This window comes from Lissotriton vulgaris, chromosome 11, assembly GCF_964263255.1.
Source record: "Lissotriton vulgaris chromosome 11, aLisVul1.2, whole genome shotgun sequence".
In the NCBI taxonomy this organism is placed as follows: Eukaryota; Metazoa; Chordata; class Amphibia; order Caudata; family Salamandridae; genus Lissotriton; species Lissotriton vulgaris.
The window spans coordinates 501,332,462-501,355,515 of record NC_141699.1 but is presented as its reverse complement, the minus strand read 5'-3'; positions in this window follow the sequence as shown (position 1 = coordinate 501,355,515).

The following is a 23,054-nucleotide window of genomic DNA, read 5'->3' as shown; positions in this document are numbered from 1 at the left end:
TGTTAATATAAACTACAAGTCCCAGCATGCCTCAGTTAAACATAGGGTGTGCCTACAGGCTGAATGTTTAGAAATAGCGAAGGGACTAATCACCTAAGCTACCACGAACAGGAACTACGGTTCGAAACGCATAGGGTGTTTGTCACGTTTTGAAAATAAAGAAACTGCAAATCTATCAAGGAGTGTGCAGCGATTTTCTGGTATTGGACGAAATTGGGACACTGTCCTGGTCCCATCGCTGGCACCTACTGACCAGCGCTCCCGCTGCGACAGGACAACTCGTGAGACTATATAAATATATATATATATATATATATATATATATATATATATATATATATATATATATATATATATATATATTCACTAAAAAAAACATAGGTTTCACATCAGTTATAGTTAGCTGGAAATTTTACTGACATAAAACCATTGAAATTCCACGTTATAGTTAGTTGGACTCACTATAACTTGCGAGTATAATGCACTGCTGATGACGTCACATATTACATCACTCATGACATGGTCAGTGACATCACTCATGACATCACTGATGACACCATCCAGTGAATGTGTGCCTTTCTGAAAAATAAATATATTTTATTTATGTATATGTAAAGGTCGATGGAAGAATAAATGTTTAAATAAGTCATAATTGAATTGGCAATATTGTTAATATAAACTACAAGTCCCAGCATGCCTCAGTTAAACATAGGGTGTGCCTACAGGCTGAATGTTTAGAAATAGCGAAGGGACTAATCACCTAAGCTACCACGAACAGGAACTACGGTTCGAAACGCATAGGGTGTTTGTCACGTTTTGAAAATAAAGAAACTGCAAATCTATCAAGGAGTGTGCAGCGATTTTCTGGTATTGGACGAAATTGGGACACTGTCCTGGTCCCATCGCTGGCACCTACTGACCAGCGCTCCCGCTGCGACAGGACAACTCGTGAGACTATATAAATATATATATATATATATATATATATATATATATATATATATATATATATATATATATTCACTAAAAAAAACATAGGTTTCACATCAGTTATAGTTAGCTGGAAATTTTACTGACATAAAACCATTGAAATTCCACGTTATAGTTAGTTGGACTCACTATAACTTGCGAGTGTAATGCACTGCTGATGACGTCACATATTACATCACTCATGACATGGTCAGTGACATCACTCATGACATCACTGATGACACCATCCAGTGAATGTGTGCCTTTCTGAAAAATAAATATATTTTATTTATGTATATGTAAAGGTCGATGGAAGAATAAATGTTTAAATAAGTGTGTAAATGGATGTTTTTTTTAAAAAAAAATGACTGGTTAACTGGCTTATTAAGTGTATCTTAGTGAATACATATATTAACGAGTAATGTTTAAATATTTAAATATATGTATCAGTGTTTCACTTTGTGTATAAATGGCTGCATGGGTTGGTGAATAGCTACATGTGTGTGTATATAGATTATTAGATTTTTTTTAGTATCAGTATGAGTGTCTGTATGGTTTGGTGGGAGTGTTACTTAGCACATAGATGCATCAATGACTGACTCACTGTTTGTATGTTTTTTGAAGACGGCATATGTGCAGGACTGTATGGGTGGATGAGTGTGTATATGCGTGTGTTAGTGAGTGAATGACTGTCTCATTAGTGTCTTTAACTTCATATGTTTTAATCTAGTATATGTGAGTATTGATGTATATGAGTAAGTATATGTGAGAGTGAGAGATTGAAAGAGTTCTTGTTTAAATAATTATGTGTTTCTATAAGTGATTGTTTAAGAGAGTAAGTATGTGTAAGTTTCCTTAGAAGTAAGGTGGTAGTGTGTGTATAGCTGTATATGCAAATAAATGGATGTTCAATAGTTTATTTGCATGTGTGAGTATGTGTGTGAGTAACTTTTGGATGACTGTCGGTTTGTAACAAGATGTATAGGTGTATCACTACATATGATGAGTGTATATATGTATGAGTGACTATATAGAACTGTTGGTGAATGAGTGAATGTGTATATAGATGGTGGAATTATTGAATTGGTTGTTGTAACTGGTATGGGTATCTCCATTTTAAAAAAAAAATGCATTTATATTTTTCAATATGTGTTTCATGGGTTACATTACAGTGAAAGGAGGTCTGTCACTCTGTCACAAGGATGATGTCATAAGTGATGTCATGAGTGATGTCACTGACCATGTCATGAGTGATGTAATATGTGACGTCATCAGCAGTGCATTACACACGCAAGTTATAGTGAGTCCAACTAACTATAATGTGGAATTTCAATGGTTTTATGTCAGTAAAATTTCCAGCTAACTATAACTGATGTGAAACCTATGTTTTTTTTAGTGAATTTAATAGGTTTTTTAAATGCTAATTCCTATCTATAACTGGTGTGAAACCTATGGTTTTTTCAGTGGTTCATAACAGTTTTGGTTTCATAATGATAAAGCCCCTGGTTTTGTGACCTGAAAATAACACTTCTCATTGGTTCAGGACATTTTTTTTTTCCAAATGATGAAAGACCCCACCTTTTTTCCTTATTCTGACTTTGTCCTTTGAAGATCCATCATCAGCAGTGGATTGCGGGTGCGCGAAATATAGTTATTACAACTAAGTATATAGGAGCAATTTCAATGGTTTTTTTAAAAGCTAATTCCTAACTATATAAGGCCTGAAACCTATGGTTTTTTCAGTGAATTTGCAAGGTTTTTTTAATGCTAATTCCTAACTATATCAGGCGTGAAACCAATATTTTTTTTCAATAAATTTCAAAGGTTTTGTAAATGCTAATTCTATTAGCGGATAACCTTTATATATGTTATTATCCTTCTGGGACAACCTGAGCAGTCGAATGTCTGACATAATATCGACAGACAGAATATCGAAATACAAAAATATCGGCACAAAAATATCGACATCAAAAATATCGGAGTCATATCTTCATAAAGGTAAGTACAAAAATATCGAAAAAATAATATCGTAGTACAAAAATATCGAAATTAAAAATATCTTTTTTTTAAATGTATTAATAATAATGTAAAAATCATTTTAAAATACATATAATTTTACAAATATTAAATAAAAATATTAAAACAAAATTAAAACTAATACATATACATTTAAAATAAATAAAACACTTAATAATTTAATGTAATTTTCTTTTTTTTAATTTCATTTAATTGATTTAATGTAATTTTTTTATTTTTACCCTGTACGCCTGTACCCCAAAAACCCCAAACTGACCCTGAACCCTAAAAATATCCCTGTACCCCAAAAACCCAAAACTGACCCTGAACCCTAAAAATATCCCTGTACCCCAAAAACCAAAAACTGACCCTGAACCCTAAAAATACCCCTTTACCCAAAAACTGAAAACTGACCCTGAACCCTAAAAATACCCCTTTAGCCAAAAACTGAAAACTGACCCTGAACCCTAAAAATACCCCTTTACCCAAGAACTGAAAACTGACCCTGAACCCTAAAAATACCCCTTTACCCAAAAACTGAAAACTGACCCTGAACCCTAAAAATACCCCTTTACCCAAAAACTGAAAACTGACCCTGAACCCTAAAAATACCCCTTTACCCAAGAACTGAAAACTGACCCTGAACCCTAAAAATACCCCTTTACCCAAAAACTGAAAACTGACCCTGAACCCTAAAAATACTCCTTTACCCAAAATTAAATAATATTATTTAATTACCAATTAATTATTAATTAACAATAACAAAAAAGTAAATATATTAGCACATTAGCTGTAATTAATTTAATTTAATAATTAATATTATTTTTCCCAATTAATTAATTAAGAATAACAAAAAATACATATAAAAAAATTATTCTAATTAATGTAATTAACTAATTAATATTAATTAATTACCAACTAATTAATAATTAAAAATATGTACAAAATTATAATAATTAATTAACTAATTAATATAAATTAATTACCAATTAATTATTAATTAAAATATGTACAAACATATATTAATTAATTAATTATTATTAAATTACTTCCCACCCTATTCCCCTATAAACCCATAACCCGCTACAGAACATATTTATCAATTAATCAATTAATTAAAATTAATTAAAAATTAATTCTCAATTAATTAATTAATAATTCCTACTAATTAATAATTAATTTAACATAATTAAATTACTTCCCACCCTATTCCCCTATAAACCCACAACCCGCTACAGTAGTAAAAGACAATATTTAATTAAATTACATTAAAAATAAATAATAAAACATAATAAATACAATATAATATACACTAAATATATTTCAAAATTGATATTAGTAACATCGAAGTTATTTATTTCGATATTATTGACATCGATATTTAAAACTTCGATATTACTGATATCATACTAATATCGATATTAAGACTGTCGATATTACTTACCTTCGATATTTTGTCCCATCGATATTTAAACTTCGATATAATTGTATATCGAAATTTAAAACTCGATATTTTGTCTGTGTACCGAGCAGTCATCTTGTTTCTCAGGAGAAGTGAGGCACAAGAGAGCACAAAACAAGAGTGGAAAATGCGAAAAGGGGGCAGGGTAGAGACCCCCTGACCCCCTAGCCCTTCTCAGGGGGTCCCAGAATGGTATCGAACGGCGTACGGTGTGCGTACCCATCGATTTTTTCGAATTTTCCCTGAGAAGGGCTAGAGGGTTTAGGGGTCTCTACCCTGCCCTCTTTTCGTGTTTTCCACTCTTGTTTTGGGCTCTCTTGTGTCTCAGTTCTCCTGAAAAACAAGATGGTGGCCAACACTTCCTGGTTTGGACAGTTTGGAATGTTGACAGTCAACTGCCAGCCAATCAGGAACTCGCTCACGCACATAAGGGTACGCGCACGTACGCGTACGGTGAGCGCATATACATATATAATTTGCTCAAATTCAATTTTCTCAACAACTACTGGAGGGATTTTCACCAAATATTGAGAAGGCACTACTGCATACCTGTCCCTACCATTTTGCCAAGTTTGGTGTAATTCCGTTCAGCCATTCGGGCTGTAGCCGTGTCTAAAGGTCCCATAGAAAATGCCATTTGAAAAATTTCAAATTAAATTTTCTCAAGAACTATTGGAGGGCTTTTCACCAAACATAGCAAAGGCACATGTGCATACCAGGCCCTACCATTTTGCCAAGTTTGGTGTAATTCCATTTAGCTGTTCGGGCTGTAGCCGTGTCTAAAGGTCCCTATGGAAATTAACATGGGGAAAACACGTTTTGGGACCCCCCTTTTTTCTTGGCCCCCGCTTGACGAATCCCCCTGAAACTCTCAGGGAAGGAGCGGAGCGTAGATGAGGAAATTTAAAGAAAGTTACACGCAGATTCCTCAATCGGCCCCAAAGTTATTCCCAATAGAATGTTGGGGATTTCCTATGGTAACTAGGTCCTAACTATATATACCTACTGGCGACCGCCAGTAGGTAATATATATATACATATATATATATATATATACATATACATATATATATATATATACATATATATATATATATATATATATATATATATATATATATATATATATATATATATATATATATATATATATATATATATATATATATATATATATATATATATATATATATATATATATATATATATATATATATATATATATATATATATATATATATATATATATATATATATATATAGTGTAAATATATAAAAATCCCACAATATCCCAATGTGGTTTTGTAGGGTTGTTATTGTGAGCTGGTTGTTCCTACCTTCTGCATGTGATTTAAATTGCTAATTTTTGTACTTATTATATATTTTTTCACTTTGAGCACTGAAGCAGTAGCACCACTTATATAGGTCTTGAGGAATGCTGCAACACCTCTGAGAAGGCTCATAGGCAGAAACATGTAGACGTACTTTTTTGGAAATATCCAGCAGGTATTATCATGCCCCTTTGCTTGGTTTTAATCCTGACCCAGGCACACATGAAGAAAATGTGTTGCATACCTTGGAGCCAGTTTTAATCTGCACATCCTTTCCTTCACGCTCTGCTTCCCTCACCACTCCATGCTAATTAGAAACGTACTTATCACATCTCTGAAAACATCCCTGACCTCCTTGTTCTAGTGAGGGGGTTGTAGCCACACCATGACAAGGCATCATGGTGTGAGGAGGTTCCCAATGATGAAGCATGCATGAAGGGATGTGCAGGTAACACAGGGAAAGGGGTATTAGTTTACAATCTGACACTGTTAGGGACATCAGGTGTCTACACTCTACACTCCGCTACACGCCCTTTATGAGGCCGGAGCCGCTGAGCAGTTTCGTAGCGGCTGGAGTCTGGGTGCAGTCGGAGCCTGAGCCGGAGCCGCCAAATATCTCTCAGCCCGGCGAGGTCCCGTTTGCATCTTCTTTAGTGCCCGGAGCCGCTGGGAGCCACTGGGCAATCTTGAGCGTGGCTGGGGCTGCCAAAACGTTCTGAGGCACGGCTGGGGAGCCGCTGGGCGTTTCTTCTGTGTTTCTTTTGTGGTTGGACCCGCTGGGTGCTTTTCTCACGGCCGAAGCCGGAGTGCGGCTCTCTAGGCAAGGCGGGGGAGCAGCTGGGCTGTTCTCTCTGCGGCTGAGAGCCGCTGTGTACTTGGTGCTGTTTGGCTGTGACAAGGACGGCCGGAACTGCCATGCACTTTTTTTTTTTTTGGAGCCGCTGATCATTCCCCTTTGCGGCCGGGGCCGCCATAAACTTTTCGGCGTGGCGAGGAACCGCAGAACGTTATTCTTTGCGGCAGGAGCCGTTGGGCGCATTCGCCAGAGTTGCCAGTCGGTTTCGAGTGCGGCCGGACCCACCAAACGCCTCTTGGCGCAGTGAGGAGCCGCTGGGCATCTCTCACTGCGGCCGGACCCGCTGGGCACTTATCTCGCCGCCGGAGCCGCGAAGTGGTTTGGGGTGAGGCCGGTGCCGCCAGATACTTCCCCGGTGCAGCGAGGAGCCACTGACCACTTCTTCTTGCGGCCGGAGTCGCAGGCCATTTTATCAAACTATCTCCAGATCAGCAAAGAGCAAGAGAAAGTTAAGCACACCCTTCTTTTTTACAACCAGAAAGACAGAGGTAAGACTGAGGAAGAAGAAGGCTTGATGTTGTAAGGCTGAGTATCCTTACAAAGTACTTGTTGCTATTATTATTACTGCTGCTGTTGCTGTGGTCCTGTTTATATTTACCATTTACATTTACAAACTACTACATGCTATAGTGGGTGAAAGAAAGACCGCGGACTGTCTTCCTGTGCGGTGGGAGTGGGCCGTGCAAATCTCCCACAAGCTGTGGACTGTTGCAGCAGCCGCAAGTATTTCCTGTATTTCCCGTGCGCCTACAAAGTGCTGCAAGGTGCCTTTCCTCGTTGCAGGAATATCGTTAAGCAAAACTGAAAGCCTTGAGTAGCCTTCCTGTGTCTCTCTGTGCATGCTTGCACCTCCCGGTGTCTCCCTATGCCTCCGTGTGCCTCCTCGTGAGCTGCGGCTGTGGTTAAGAAGGTCTGGTTGGAGCACAGGAGCATAGGAGGTGGCGTAAGGGTCGGGTAGGGAGTTGTTTATGGATATGACCTTGGAGATGCAAAGAAGATTCAGCCTTGGGGACTCCTGGGCGCCTCATCTGACCAGTTTGACCAGTTCTGTGTCTGTTCAGGACTTTCAGGACTACCAGATTATTATTGGGTTGCCAGTTTTATTATCTTTGTAGTGTTCTTAGTGGATGTCCGGTGTTGCATGAGCAGCGCATCGGCTCACTCGCAAACAGGAACTACATATTTCTGGTGTACCTGTATCCTGGCCAAGGGTCAGTGGCTGTGAGGTTCAAGTAATGACTGCAAAGAAACTGCGCTCGGGTAGAGGGCTAAATACAAGAGCGTGTAAAAAAACTAAAGCTAATCCTTTAAGAAACAATTCATTGCAAATAAATATTTTAAAAAGTTTTAAGTCTATTACTTCCTTTTTCCCAAAAAAGATATAAGTTTAATTGCAACAGGGATGGGGGAGTTTTCTCCAGAAGCACTTGGTGAGACTAAAGCAACTCTTGGAAATCTACCTACAGGAGTATCCACTAATCCTTTTCCTGAAACGGGTGGGTCTCGGTCTAGGGAAAACCAAGATCTGGAAACTGATTCTTTTCTGGTAAATTTAACTACCCATTCAATGGCAAATGAAGTCTCTCATTTTGAAGGGGTAACACATTGTGCCCCAAACATTAGAGTCCCTATAGTGGAAGACTTTACACTCCCTGATCTTCCTGATCTCAATACTACCCTGAATCAGCCTTCAAAGCTACTTTGTGCACTTAATCTAGAGCCGTCCAGACACCTTAACCCAGCTAATTCCCTCTCTTTCAATATATGTGCTCCTTCTCAGGGTCATCCGGTACAAATGCAATTGTTCAGTAGTACACCTCGTAGAAAAAGCATTTTAGACACACGAGGTTCGATTACACCTGATCTATCTCTGCATCTCCACGCCTTAACTCATAATCCAGAGTCAAAAATGTTGATGTCGGTTTCATTACTCTGTTTGGAAAGAGTGTTATCATCTATTTTAGCATTAATGGAGAAATCAGTCAATAATTCAGACTCCATTTTAGAATCTCTGTTGACCGTGACCAAGACATTAGTCTCTGAGCAAAGTCGGTTGCAGGGTAAATCTGTCCCTCTTCCCTCTTGTATGCCAAATATTCTGAAAAGGTCTTCTCCCCCTTTAACTATAGAGGATAATTGTAATCAGACACATCCTCACTATATCTCTTCGCCTCAACCTGCTAAAGGGCGGGACTTTGGTGTGCAGGCTGGTAAGCCTTTAATTGGGAGGGAAAACAAACTGAAATTGATTGATATATTTGATAATTTACACTCCTCCATTCTTCAAGAACTTTTTGAGCCTGAGAGGTTAGTGTCAGAGGGACTATCTACAACTGTCGCACAAGAGAACAAAGGTAATCTATGCATACCCCTCAGAGTTTTTCCTATTTTTCTAAAAAGAGGAATAAATCCTCCTATGTGTTCTCCGGAGGAGGGTCTAAATACTGGTGGCCCCTCTCTTAAAGAAAAAGATACTATGAACAAATCTAATACCATCAGTAAGAAGAAGAAAGAAAAAAGGGCAAAAAGGCAAAAAGACGAAGGATTCGAAAAAAAAAGGTCAAAAAGACTGCTGTTCGACCCTAATGTAATCATTAATTTATCAATAACCCAGGCTCAAAATGTCTTGAAGAAGGAAGATGGACTAGTTGAATCCAACGTGTTGGGACCTAGCTCTCCTCTTATGAACCTAAGTACCCCAACTCATCTCGCTCACGAACCATCTGTATCTGTTACAAGTGTGCCACCTACTGCTCAGAGTATCCTGAATCCTAATGCCTCTTTATTTATTTCCTCTGTAGGTACCACCGTAATTTACAATGCTACTGAGATTAACTCTGAGGTACATTGTCAGATCCACCATTCACCTACTGCACCTTACTCCCTGGATTCTTCATTTATTGTTGAGCATGAACCATTTATGAATAGATCTTTTTTGTTAGGTTGTTTTTCCGAAATTACCGGCCTTCAAATGATCCAAAGCAATGACCTTGCTTTGGTTCAGGTTCAAAAGTACAATAATCCTAGGGAATCTAGAGTAACATTTACATCTAAAGCTATTTCCCATTTGATAACGTTTCATAGTGATAAATTACGTTGTTGTGGCATTGATGTTCTTATCCCTGAAGTAGAGTTAGCTTCAAAAAAAGTGTGTCAAAAGCAGCAGTCTAATTCATATTCTGAAGTCACTAACAGGGGCCTCTTCCATACAAAGAGAGAAAGTATTTTGCAGGTTACCTTAGGAATAAATGGCAGGATGGTCTCGCTACTCTCAGAAGAAAAGGCGCAGTGCGATCCTCCTATAAGTGAGGAAGATAAGAAATGGAGTTGGGTGGCAGGCGCCCTGAATAAAAACAAATCCCTAGATTTAAAATGTAGGAATTCCTCCTAGCAGGGATATCTCAGTAATATACTGGAACGCAGCCGGCCTAAACACCAATAAAGATAAATTCTTATTGTTGAAGGATCAGAGCGCGGATATAATTTGCCTACAAGAGTCCTGGATCACAATGGATTGGTCCATGGAAGATTATATAGAGCTGAGCCGGCCTGCGCTCCATGTGAATAGAGGACATGCTAAAGGAGGAATCGCTATTTTGCTTAGCACAAATTTTAGTTGGTCTTATAAAGAATTTTTCATGAGTCCAACTTGATTCAGGCAATTAAGCAACATCTTAAGGATTCTCAGGATCACCTAAACACTCTGGTAATTGTAAATGCATATCTTACCCCGTATGCTTTCCATGCTCACCTATTAAAAGATCTATTTGTTTTTATCTCTTCCATTATGGAAAGGGAAGATTGTAAGTCTCTAATGCTAGTAGGTGATATGAATGCTAAAGTCTCCTCACACAGCATAAGGGTATTTTCTAACTCCGAAAGAAATGAAGCCCTAAAAATCCCCATTGCCCTATTCCCGAAAAAAAGCAGGACCGACAAAAGAGGTACCTTATTACTTGAAGGCCTTAGAAGCTTAGATCTTATAATAGCTATTGGAAGGTTAGAAAATGATACTCCCACAAACTATACTCACAAGGCCCCAACAGGGAATTCTATTATAGATTATCTAATTGTTTCCTCAGAGTTTTTTTGTAATCTCTTAAGTATGGAAGTTTTGGGATCTGATTTTAGCGATCATATGTTGATATGCTTTAAATTTAATTACACTTGTGCTACAGTAGATCCATGGAATTTTAAAGGCAGTAATGTAGGGCTTAATGTAAATAATGGAAGAATTCACTGGAACACTCAAGCGACAGTCATAGTAAAAGCAAAATTAACAGCTCTTATAGAAGATCAACACCTTCTAGTTTCGCAAGAATATGATTCACTTCAAAATGATCTTTTGGAAGTTTTTTCCCGTTATATTGGTTCTGTGGCAGCATTATGTAAATCATCGCGATCCCCAACTAAACAGAAATCTTATTTTAATCCAATGCTCACCTTAAATAGGGAAATTAATACATTGGTGCGGGCCCAGTTCCTGAACTTTTCGAATGAACGTAGTAATTTAATCAGCTTATTGAAGAGGATAAGGCAGAGGAAAAAACGCTCTCTGAACGCTCTCTGATGAAGCATGCCACCTTTGGTGGTTGAGGAAATCGTTCTTTACAGGGAATACCCTACATCAGCTAGGCACACCAGCTCTCACTTCTTTCCATTACCCTATCTAGACCCAGGTTTTTGTTTGTGTGTTGTTATGTGTACTGGAGAGTCAACTCTTGCTGGTCTCTAAACCTCTGCTGGCACTCCTTCTGTGTTTTGATTGATCATTTGAAAGACACACACACTTTGGATGTATATTTTGTACAAAGACAACTTGCACAGTGATTGAATTGTATTTCTTAAGATTGCATCAGACTTGTTTTGCTGTTGCTTGTTGCCACAAAGGTAATGTGTGCTGCTTAACCCCTTCCGTGTGTGCACAATTTTCGCGCTGTGCAGGAATTTTTATTTGTGGGTGGAATTTGGATGGCCGGGGACTATTCTTCGCACATGTCCACTGTGATGTGTGACGGCTCCCGGCCGTCACGAGCATGCATTGGGTTAAATTGCTATAACCTCACGGGGTAGGCCAACCACACCATACAAATCTCCCTTCACATAGGTAAAATCCACGTTCTGTGTTAACTGTATGAATCTGTTGATGTGTCTCATCGTTGAAGATCGAACTTCTTATAGCACACCACTTAAAGTTGGTTGTGACATTCCACCAGATACTAAAACAGTGTGTTGGAATGATCCTGTGGACACAAAAGGGAGCACTGCTATTATTCTCACTATTGGTGTTATTGATGTTAAGTTACTGTTGTGAGGCAGAAGAGCTGGCTCCGGCTGATGACATTAATCAATAGGAGTTTGCCTATTTAATCAGATTTTTTTGTTATCTCTCGTTCATTTATGGTGGCAAAGCTGGAACTGTAAATGAAAATATAGGATGAAAACGTTGGATTATGCATCTGTTATAATGTATTATGAAAATATGAGAAGCACTTCTTTATCCAATTAAATCAAATATTAGTTTTTGATTTGTGGTTTTTGGTATTTTTTGTCATTTTTTAAAAATAATTGAAAATGATTACCTACATGGAATTTATTTATAAATAAGCAATCTTTTTTGTTTTCCTTTTTTTAAATGTATTACGGAATAAAAAAAGTGAACACACACTGAGAAAATATTACAACACCAGTCTTTGTATTGATTTCATTTTATTCAACAAAACACAAATAAAAGAAAACAGGACTAAATCAAACAAAACTAACAAAAACATAATAAGATTATCAAGGTGAAAGAAACTAATATTGAAGAGCCAAAATTGTTTGAAATCCAGTGTACAAAATACAACTGGCATCAAAAAGGTAGATTTGTACAGAAAATTGTCTGCAGAGTGAATGGTAGTGAAACACTAGAGGTAATTAGGTTTTGCGTCTCTTGCTGGTGGTGGTGTAAGTCTTGTCATCCTCTCTGTGTGGTCCGGATGAAAGTCCCCCCTGAGGGCGACACCTGAATCCACAGTTGCAGGGACTGAGGTGGGTGTGCATGTTTCCTCTTGAGGCAAGTCCTCCTTTTTTGTGAATGAGGCAGATGTGGTAGTCCCAGATATTGTTGGACCACAGAAAGGGGAATATCACCCTGGAAAAGCCCTGCACATATGGATAAAACAATCATGCTGAACCCCAGTCAGGGTGCTCAAATTTGAGTTTAGATTTTCCATCTGAAAATTGTACTTCCTCTACAACTGCTTCATCTCCTGGAGTTTTGTAAGGACCTGGCCCATCATATCTTGGGACTGATTGAGGGATCACAAGACTTGGTCGATGGTGGCCTTATTGAGAACAAGCCCAAATTTCTCACCTTGCTGGCCCACAGATTCCATACCATGACCCCTACCCCCACTACCCTGTGTCCTTGACACAGTGGGCCCCATACCACTGGCTCCTGGCTGAACTGGAGGTGGTGATGGTGTTGAATTAAAAGCAGCCGGACTGGGGGGCACATGATTTGGGTGATGTTCCCATGGACATATTATGTGGAGGTATCCAGATGTTACGGATTGACAACAGCCTGGAATGGAGCTGCAGGTGTGGGACGAGTGAGACTTATTGTAGCTGTCTGCCCAGGAAGAGCAGATAGACCAGGTTGTTCCTCATCAATCGGATTTGCAGAAGTGGATACCCCAATGAAGGCTTGTTCCTGGTCTGGAGGTATCATCAGTAGCAGTGGCAGATGGTTGTCCACATGCTCAGGCTGTTGGACCTATTATAAAATAAAAATTAATTAAATAATCTGGATGATACATCAAAATTGATTTTATGATGAATATACCTTTCGTTAGTAATATGGTAAATAACAAAAACAGTTTTAATTACAGACACAACTACTTCTAAAAAGCTGGTAAAATAATGTCCTGAAATTGGAAAAAAATAGGAAGTGTATATAAAATGCCAGAAACATACAACACAGTAGAGAAGAAATGCAAAATAAACCATTCTGTGGATTAGCAGGGTAAGATGTTGTCAATCGATAAAACTTAGAAGGATAAATAGCATTAGTCATATAAACATTGCAAAGCAAATTTATTATCAAAACAACTTATATTCAGCATACAACATAACAAACATTACTTGATTTGTAAAACAAATACCATCAAATCAATAAAATTACTAAAAAGTAACAACATACAAAATTTAACATAAAAGAGATTAAAAAATAGCTTAAAATAAAGATTGATAAATACATAACACTTAAATATATGTGATAATACCTATATGAAGAGAGAGAACGATCAAAATATGATTGCAATATTATTTTCACAAAACAAAACAAAAGGCATCAAGGTAGTTGTAGTCATTTCAAGTAAACATTGACAACACTTGCAAAATTGTAAGTTAAACATACCTAGTAAGCCATATGCAGAAAAAAATTAACAGACATTTAAAATATAAAACACATGTATGAAATATTTTATTAGGTGAAGGAACACTCACACATATCATAACATCAAGTGGAATTAAATGGAGATTGAGAACTGTAATCTTAAGTACAAAAAAATACTTTCAGACAAACAAAGAAACAAGGAAAAAAACAAATATTTAAACATGAAGAAAACACACATTGACAACACCTATTAACAATTAGTAAAGCGAGAGTACCAACAATAATGCTACAAATTTCCCAAACAAATTTTAAACTGATTTTTTTTTATATATGGTTTTGTATGTTTACAAAATTTTCAAAACAGTTTAGCAAGAGCTTAATTAAAAGTCAAAATGACATTTAGGTATAGTGGCACTTTTAAAAGCATAACTTAACTGTCTCCACTCTACCAGCAATTTCTGTCAAACCTTCAGGATGTAGGCTCTGCAAGACCTTCTCCTCCCAGGGAAAAAGTAGTTCGGGGCTGGGAGAACCAACACCAGTCCTCTAGTCATCCATGTGTTGCTTGGAGGCCAGGGAAAGTACTCTCCCCCACAGGTCCTTCCACCTTCATTATTTCCTCCTGTGTGCACAGGTTTCTTCAATCAATCAATCAATCATAGCATTTATAAAGCGCACTACTTACCCGTGAGGGTCTCAAGGTGCTAGGGGATGGGGGGTGGGGGAGCTGCTACTGTTCAAAGAGCCAGGTCTTGAGGAGTTTTCTGAAGGTCAGTAGGTCTTGGATCTGCCGTAGGTGGATGGGGAGGGCATTCCATGTCTTGGCTGCGAGGTGGGAGAATGATCTGCTGCAGGCGGTCTCTCTTCGGATGTGGGGGACAGTGGCGAGAGAGCGAAGTCGGCAGAGCAGAGCTGGCGGGTGGGGGTGTAGAAGCTGAGTCGGCTGTTGAGGTACGCTGGTCCGGTGTTGTGGAGTGCCTTGTGTGCGTGGGTGAGGAGCTTCTAGGTTATCCTCTTGTTGACAGGGAGCCAGTGTAGGTCTCTTAGGTGGGGTGTGATGTGGCTGCGGCGAGGAATGCCGAGGATCAGGCGTGTGGAGGTTTTCTGGATGCGTTGAAGCCGTTTCAAGAGTTTGGCCGAGGCTCCTGCATAGAGGGCGTTTTCGTAGTCCAGCCTGCTGCTGACGAGGGCCTGGTTGACCGTTCTTCTCGTTTCGGTGGGGATCCACTTGTAGATCCGGCGGAGCATGCGGAGGGTGTTGAAGCAGGTGGAAGAGACGGCGTTGGCCTGCTTTGTCATGGAAAGGGTGGATTTGCGAATGACCCCTAGGTTGCGTGCGTGGTCGGTGAGTGTTAGAACTGTTCCTAGTGCGGTCGGCCACCAGGAATCGTCCCAGGCCGAGGGGGTGGTTCCGAGGATGAGGACCTCCATCTTGTCTGAGTTCAGCTTCAGTCGGCTGTTCCTCATCCAGTCGGCGATGGCCTTCATTCCTTCCTGGAGGTTGGTTTTGGCGGTGTGGGGTTCCTTGGTGAGGGAGAAGATCAGCTGGGTGTCATCAGCATAGGAGATGATGTTGAGATCGTGCAATCGAGTGACGTGAGCGAGCAGTGCCATGTAGATATTGAACAGCGTTGGGCCGAGGGATGAGCCTTGGGGTACGCCGCAGAAGATCTTGGTGGCTTCAGAGCGGAAGGGGATGAGACGGATGCTCTGTCTTCTGCCGGAGAGGAATGAGGTGGTCCAGTCAAGGCAGGGCCTTCTCTTGGATTTCGGCGTCATGGAGGCGTGTTCGTAGTGTGCGGGGGCAGACCGTATCGAAGGCGGATGACAGGTCCAGGAGGATGAGGGCCGCGGTTTCCCGTTGTCTAGCAGGGTCCTGATGTCATCGGTGGCGGCGATGAGGGCACTTTCGGTGCTATGGTTGCTGCGGAACCCGGAATGGGACTGGTCCAAGATGCTGCTCTCCTTGAGGTAGCTGGTCAAGTGTTTGTTGACGGCCTTCTTGATGACCTTCACCGGGAACGGGAGCAGGGAGATGGGTCGGAAGTTCTTGAAGTCCTTGGGGTCTGCCTTGGGTTTCTTGAGTAGGGCGTTGATCTCGGTGTGCTTCCAGCTCTCCGGGAAGGTTGCTGTCTCGAAAGAGATGTTGATGGCTTTCCGGAGATGGGGTGCCATGGTGCTGCTGGCTTTGTTGAAGATGTGGTGTGGGCCTGGGTCTGATGGGGATTCAGAGTGGACGGTGTTAATGATCTTGATGGTGTCGTTGTTGTTAATGTTGGTCCAGGAGAGCAGGCGGTTGGTGCGGATGGTGGTCTTGGGGGCAGAGGTCTCAGTGGTTGCTGGGGCGGTCATGGCGTTGAAGCTCTCGTGGATGTCTGTGATCTTGCGATGAAAGAAGGTGGCCAGCGAGTCGCACAGGTCCTGCGAAGGTGGGATGTCGTTGGTGTTGGAGCTGGGGTTGGAGAGTTCTTTCACGATGTTGAAGAGCTTTTGCTGTTGTGTGCGTTGTTGTCTAGGCGGTCTTTGAAGGAGGCCCTTTTGGCGGACCTGATGAGATGGTGGTGTCCACGAGTGGCGTTCTTGTGGGCTGCGTGGCTTTCCGGTGTCCGTTCACGGAGCCAGTTTTTCTCTAGCTTTTGGCAGGTTTGCTTGCAGGCCTGGAGGTCTTTGGTAAACCAGCTGACTTTCTTGCTGGTGTGGTTGTTGGAGGGTTCCTTGAGCGGGGATAAGGGTGTTGGCACAGTTGTCGATCCACTGTCTGAGGCTGCGGGTGGCGGCATTGGGTCGGGTGGGTCTGCGGGTGGGCTTCGGGTGAGGGTGGAGGATAGCTGGTCTTCAGTGACTTTGCTCCAGCAGTGGCGAGGCAACTGTGGTGGTGCGTGGTGGGTTTCCGGAAGGTGAAGTGGAAGCAACGGTGGTCGGTCCAGTGGAGTTCGATGATGTGGTTGAAGGAGACGTGGGGGCTTGCGGAGAAGATGGGGACAAGCGTGTGACCTGCGGCATGGGAGGGTGTTGTGACTAGTTGTTTGAGTCCGTCGGGTGCCGTGGCATTCACGGGGGCCAGGGGTTCTGGCACTGGGCACGGTCCGGGCATGGACGGGCACAAATGAGCTTGCCTTAGGCTCGCCTTCGGCGACCTGCCTGCGAGCAGGGTCAGAGATCGCTCCTTTCACCATGCAGCGGCCAGCTTATATGGGGAGGTGGGAGGCAGGAGCTGCTGGAAGGCTGGGCCGCAGGCACGGCACGGCGGGAAGACATGAGTGAGGAGCGGCAGGAAAACAGAGGGCAAGGCACAAATGAGAAAATCACAGGGGGGAAAAAACAAGTTAAGGCAAAGATCAACACAGGGCACAGAGTAGAGAAGGGCAAGAAAAAGAAAAAAGGGCACAAAGCGACAAAGACATTACAGGCAGTATCAACCAAGAGCAGTGAGCAAGCTCAAACTCACGACCGGCAGCAGTAGCGGGCTGGGGGAGGTGCATACACCAAGGGGAGCTGTAGCAGATCGGCCTGCCAGCCTGCCTTGCTACAGCATTCACTCTGTCAACTATTCTGGCCCACATTTGCCTTTTCTGAGCTATATCTGTATTTAATACTTGGGTTCCAAACAATTGTTGCTCAAACTCTAATAATTTCATCCACCGTGACTGACAATTCTCTTATGAGATAGTATTCTTAAATTAATTTAACAACCTGCAAGATAATAAATGAAAGAAAAGGGAAAATGAACAAGAAACGGAAAGTGAAAAAAAAACTGACATCATGGAAAAAGTGCTCAGGGACAATGTTCGGCTGCAGTGGAATAGCAAAGGATCATAGTCTAAAATAAAGTGCGTTTAATGGTTTGTTGTGCATTTGAAAACAATTAGCCAAAAGACATCAGGTGTGTTGCTAGCATCAATGCAAAAGCTACAGGAACAGTACAATGTGAAATGCGTCCTGCAACGAAGTCCCCCCTTTGGAAATCCGTTGCTAAGACAATGCCAGCACAACTGTGAAATCTAAATATGCTCAAAGCAATACCCCATCTTGACAGTGACAGAGTAATGTTAGCCAGCAGAGAAGTCCACGCATCGAAGGGGTGAGTCATTTACGTGACGCAAACAGTCTGTCAACACAGAAGGCGGATCAGCACGCTCACATCTAAATATGGAAAGTGGAAATCTGGTAACTCGGCGGAATACTTGTAAACGTCGTCATGGAGTGACGAGGGGAATCCCAACAAGATTTAAATCACCCCTCAATTTCTAATTGAGATTATAGGCAAAATAAATAGGGTGGTGTCCGAACACATAATTAATGAAAGAGGTGAAACACTGGATATGGCGAGAGTCTGTGAGAAATTGGTAATTAAAATTCTCAAATGGAAAAATATCTAAACCTAAATAATTGATTCAATAATGTATAAGTCAGTCAGTCACTGTCTGTGGCCACGGAAATTCAATGCTTAGTGCCGCTCAACCGCGACATGCAGTCCTCCATCCCATTCCCTCAGTGGTCATGAAAGCAGGACATTACAATGAGAAAATGTCAATTGTCCCCCAGCAACAAGGTCCAGAAGTGAAACATACCCTCAACCACCAGGGCATATAATTATACATCCTGCTTGCGGATTGCAACTTGACTTCATAAATGAGTGTGGTAAAGCTAAGGTAATAACTCTTTTCAATGTGTCAATTCGACCTCAGTGTACTTTTTACCAGGATGGCGAATTGTCACCAAGTGCAATGCAAATGTATATGCCAAAGGAGAAATGTTCAGACCCTGGGAGGAAAGACAAATCTTATCTCTCACTGCTGACCAGCAAAGAAAAAAAGAAAAAGGATTGTCTTTGAAAGAGACATTATATTCTGTTAGATGCCTTTTATTGGTTAATGTATTTTATTTAAGATTTTTATTTAAGTTTGCTTAAGAGTTCGTGGAACCTGCAGTTTGTTAGTAGAAACATTTTATTGTTACTTCTTTGCTGCTTTTGAGTAGTAAAGAGTGCTTCTTTGTCTTGTCAAAGAATAGCCAATCACGATCGTATACGATACTATTTCTGGATATGAACGTTGCTAATGATAGCTCGTGACAGGCGCAGCCAATATATACCTACGTCTCATGTTGAATTAAGATGATGGAATGTCAAGCCCATGAGTATGAATTGTATTTAAAAAGAAATTATTTTCATGATATAGTAGAATTTAAACTGAGGTGAAATGTGAAACTATGTGACTTTGTAATGATTTTCGCTTATTCTACATCAGAGTTGTTAATCCATATTTCACCCACTTACTCAAGATTATTGGGCGAATTTTTAGCTTAGTCTTCTCATAGGACTAAATATGTAATTGACCTGATTTAATAAATAACTCTGAATTTCACCAATACATACTTCACGCCGAAATATTCAGTTATAATGCTGCTAGATACACCAGTTGCAAGCAGAACATTTCAATTTTTGGAAAGACAGCTCATGATATCTCCGTTAAATTTTGGCATATGAATACCTCTGTTTAGCATTTGTAAAGCCATTTCTAAAATGGGGTAATAGGATCCACTTTAAGCGACACAATAGCTAATGAAAACATATGTATAATTCATTCTTAGAATTTGGTTGCGCTAAATGAAAAATGCAAACCTTTTTAATGAAGGGAAGTTTTACAACCGCTGTCACTGAGTGCAACTAAGAAAATGCTGACAGCCAGGTGCAGCCTATTCAGAGCACCTCAGACTGCTCATTACTTTAACTTGACAACTAGCCTAGGCGTTTACAGATGTGGCAGGTTGCCTGCTTTCTTTTTTGTAATGAAGACATCAATCCAGAATGTCGAAAAAGATGTGAAATGTCTGAGCTAGTGCATGCGTTGACGCTCTGTTCTCTTGTATAGAAATAGCATTGTACTATATCGTACCAGGGGAAATACCTTTATGAAAGGATAAAAGGCACATTTATTTAATCATTTAAAATCACACAACATTTTATTTATAATGTGTTCTAGTTTATCACAGCAGCCATCATATGGGGACGCCTTTGATGAGCGTGGACTTGCAGAAGGATGAGCACCACAAATCCAACTCTTGTCATTTTACCGCATCTAAATTGATGCCAACTAGAATATCTGATTGGTTCATGATGTTTCATAATGTTTGACTGCTAGCCAGAAAAAGAATTTGCTGGATCCTAAATGCAAAAGAAGAACTACTAGACAGTGTAGGTAGTAATGGCTGTGTAGTTTAGCGGGACAGTAAAACAATGCTAATCTCTATTGTACAAGGTAAAAATATTAAACATGTATATCAGTCTATTATAAATAGTAGCTGTGGCAGTCACCCATCCCTTTTTTATTACTTTTGGCTCTGGTGTTGGGTTCCCCAGGGCCCAAAGGCTAACCCTGTGCTGTGCACCGCAAATGTTGGACTCTGTGTGGGGTTGGCAGCCTGCTGGGGGTGTGACCACAGGTCCTCAAGGCAGGCAAAGCTCTGTCATTAACACCCGCTGTCCAAGGTCAAAGGCAGTGCACAGCGTGGTATTGGCTGCCTGCGGGGAGTCGAAAGCAGGGCCTGGCTACAGCACAGGATATGCGGGTAGCCCCACGCCATGCTCGTACAAAGGCCATTTGCAGCATGGGTTTGACTGCCTCCGGCTGACTGCCTGCAGCGAGTTGGACACAAGGCCCTGCAGCAAACCAAACACTGTGTGCAATGAAAGGCTATGCGCACTGTGAGGTTGGCAGCCTGAAGGGGGTCAGCTGATTCTTGTGCAAACCCCATGATGTTCAGAGCCGAATATCCTGTGCAGTATGGGGTTGACTGCTTGTTGGGACCTTGAAATCACTGAAAATACCACAGGTTAAAGTAACGTTATAGTTAGGTGAATATGTCAGTAACAACATTGACATTGTAAACGAATGAAAAAACTCAAATTCAACAGTTATAGTTATCAGAGATAATTATATCTTGTGTGCCCACCATGCGCTGCTTATTTCCTCACATATTACTTCATTTGTGATATATTCTGTGACATCATTGATGATATCACTGTTGACATCTCAAATGACATCACTGATGAACTCACTAATGACATCATTCAGTGATTGTGAGTGGATTCTAAAGATTTTTGTGTGCTAAAAATATATAAAAAGGTACCAGAAAAAGTTGAATTAGTATACTTTATGTAACACAAGTGAGTGATTTCTTTTTTAACCTAGTTTTTGTGAGTCACTGTGTTTAACCATGTGTGCGAGGGTGTCTGATTGGCTGTACAGGTGTGTGGGTGGGTCTCTGAGTGGCTATATGGGTGTATAAGTGGGTGTGTGAGGGCTGTGTGGGTGTCTTAGTGGCTCTGTAACTGGCTGTATTGGTGAGTCAGTGGGTGTTTCAGTGGCTGTATGGGTGGTTGATTGAGTGAGTGTGTGAATGAGTGAGTGTGTGGCTGTGCATGTGGTTGCATGGGTGGGTAATTGGGTGTGCCAGTGAGTGGGTAAGTGAGTGGGTATCTGTATGGCTGTATGAGTGAATGACTGGGTGTGTAAGTGACTGTATGGGTGAGTGAGTGAGTGGCTGTTTAAGTGGGTGTTTGGTTAATTGAGTTGGTGTGTGAGTGGCTGTATGGATCTGTAAATGGATAAGTGGTTGTGTGGGTGTGTGAGTGAGTATGTGATCAGTTGTATGGGTAAGTGAGTGGCTCTGTTGAGAGGCTGTATGAGTGAGTGATTGGCTTTGCAAGTGGCTGTATAGGTGAATAACTGGGTGTTGGACTTGGCCCTTAAGGCAGGTTCACCCCTAATCTTTTTGCTTTAGATCTGTGATCTGTGTGGATGATTTTCTGGTCTGTGCGCACTTTTTCTCTGTGTCCCAGAGTAAAGTGCGTGCATGTAGTTAGGCTGGCCTGCTCTCCCATAGGGATGGATGGGGAATGTCTGTGTCCCTAGTAGTTCCTGATGCATGGGGAGTGCATGCTCGAATTTGGTATGTGCGAGTTCGTGGGAATGAATGCTTCGCAATGGTGTATGTGGTATGTGTGTATCATGTGTAGAAATGCCATTTCTAGGACTTGGCATATTAATGTAAAATATTCCTGCAGTGTGATTGGCTGGAGCTGGCTGGTGAGCCTGGCTCCAGGAAGGCTGGATGGGTCTGCCCGGTGGTGAGTGTGAGATTAGCATGTTGATGGCTTGGGAGGAGTGCCCCTGGTCCCTAATGGGCCTGGACTTTCCCCAGACATTGCTGGCCCCACCCCCTGTAGTGCGACTGATGTCCCTAGCCCTGCCAGTGAATAGAGAGGGTGGTTGAGGTAAACAGAGTACTTCAAAACCAGCTGCGACTGGTTTTTCCCCACCCTGCACCCTGAGACAAAGGGATTTTACTGTATAAGAAGGGGCTGTGTCCGCATACAATTTGTCCGTCTTTGGTTCTCTTCCAGGATCCTGCCAGAGGGGGCTGCACTGCTGCTGGGGCCAAGAGGACCGCCACTTGGCTGTCTCCCTGCCTGGAGACCCAGTGTTCTGGCTCTGGCCCTGCCTTGCCCCCCTGCCTGCCTCCAGACCTTGCTGGAGCTTTGCTGTGCCTGGAAGCGCTCTTATTTTGACTTGTAGCGCTAGGCGCGCTTTTATTTCCTTGGAGCGCTGAGCGCGCTTCCCTTGGCGCTTGAGAGCGTGGTGCCTTGTCCCCGAGCGCTGGGGAGCGCTCGTTGTACAGCCGGTGCCCACCCGGCATCTGCCCGTTTGGATTTGCCGTTTCGCGGCATAGCGAGTGCCTACCTCGCTTCCTATTTATTTAAGGCCGGTGCCTACCCGGCATTGCCCCGTTGTGTTTAATTATTGAGAAGCCGGTGCCCACCCGGCATTGCCCAGGAGATCACCGCCACAGCCCTGGGACCGAGAGAGTGCAGCCGCTGACATCACCCGGAGAGCCGCGCTGTGATTGGTGACAGCTGCCGGAGGCTCGCCGGGTGACTCGTGCCGTGATTGGCTGCCCGCCTGAGAAGCAGGAAGCAGCCTGCTGCGTCCTCGGAGGCTCCCGAGTGAGGAGAGGAGCCCCGCGCTGCTGCCGCCAGGA